The 1,218-nt window shown below is 31.5% G+C and overlaps 1 pseudogene; it reads right to left on the reverse strand.

The window, feature by feature from the left end:
* Positions 1-847: 847 nt before the first annotated feature.
* On the reverse strand, positions 848-948 carry LOC141510614 (U6 spliceosomal RNA; annotated as a pseudogene).
* Between the last annotated feature and the right edge of the window lie 270 nt (positions 949-1,218).

Below are 1,218 nucleotides of genomic sequence, written 5' to 3' on the forward strand. Positions count from 1 at the left end.
TACCTTAACTTTGTACGTAGTGGGAGTTCAATTAAAATAGATTAAATTAAGTTGCCTTCTAATTTGAAATTTACAATATATAACTTTAAATAACCAGAATGTTTTGGTAGATTTAGACTGAATGACTTCTGAGGGGAAATGAATTTAAATAAACTAAGCAAATCTAAATAAAATTAAAATTACTTGAAAGTTATTTAAAGACAGATCAGTGAATAGAGTGCTGGCTATCATTGATGAAAATCTTACCTCTGACTCTTACTAGATATGTGACTTTGGGCAAGTCATTTAACCTCTGCCATGTTCATTTATCAAATTAGGATAATTGAAGACTATTATGAGAATTAAATGAACTAATACAAATGTAAAACATTTGGAATATTTTAAAGTGATATATATATATAGATATTAGTTATTAATATTGCTTCAATTAATAATAAAAATCCACAAACAAGGATTATTCTTCCATTTTATGGAGTTCCCCATGCTCTGCCTTCAAAGAGAAACAGAGATATCCCCACCCCCATGGAGCTTACAGTCTAGTAGGGGGAACATGCAAATACACAAATTTAATAATTCAATACTTTATAGTTATAGAAGTGTCAAAATAAGCCAGAAGGACCAAAAGTGGGCAGCAAGTCAAACCACATTAAAATGTAATTTAGAGGGTGGCTAGGTGACAAAGTCGATAGAGCACTGGCCCTGGAGTCAGGAGTACCTGGGTTCAAATCCGGTCTCAGACACTTAATAATTACCTAGCTGTGTAGCCTTGGGCAAGCCACTTAACCCCATTTGCCTTGAAAAAATCTAAAAAAAAATAAGTAAGAATAGAGTACAGCACAGATTATGTTGATTTGTAGTTTTCTTCATGAATTTGCATATCATCCTTGCACAGGGATCATGCTAATCTTCTTTGTATTTTCTCTGCATATGTGCTGCTAAAATGGTCACTGATTTGTAGTTTTCCAAGTTAATTTACAGACTATATGAGTTTAGGACCAATGACACAGAACAAAGTCTCATATAAGATGTGAGAAGGAAGATGGTTACTTCCAGAAAATATTAAGAAAGACTTCAAATTTAAATTTTTATGATTATTCTATTCAATTGTGATCATACTGTGTTATATTTTAGAAAACTGGAAGACATTCAGATAAAATAAAAGCAGAAAAAATATTGAAAGGATCTTAGATTGATGGAATTGCATAGCTTTAAAAGTAT

Source organism: Macrotis lagotis, chromosome 1 (genome assembly GCF_037893015.1).
Source record: "Macrotis lagotis isolate mMagLag1 chromosome 1, bilby.v1.9.chrom.fasta, whole genome shotgun sequence".
NCBI lineage: Eukaryota > Metazoa > Chordata > Mammalia > Peramelemorphia > Peramelidae > Macrotis > Macrotis lagotis.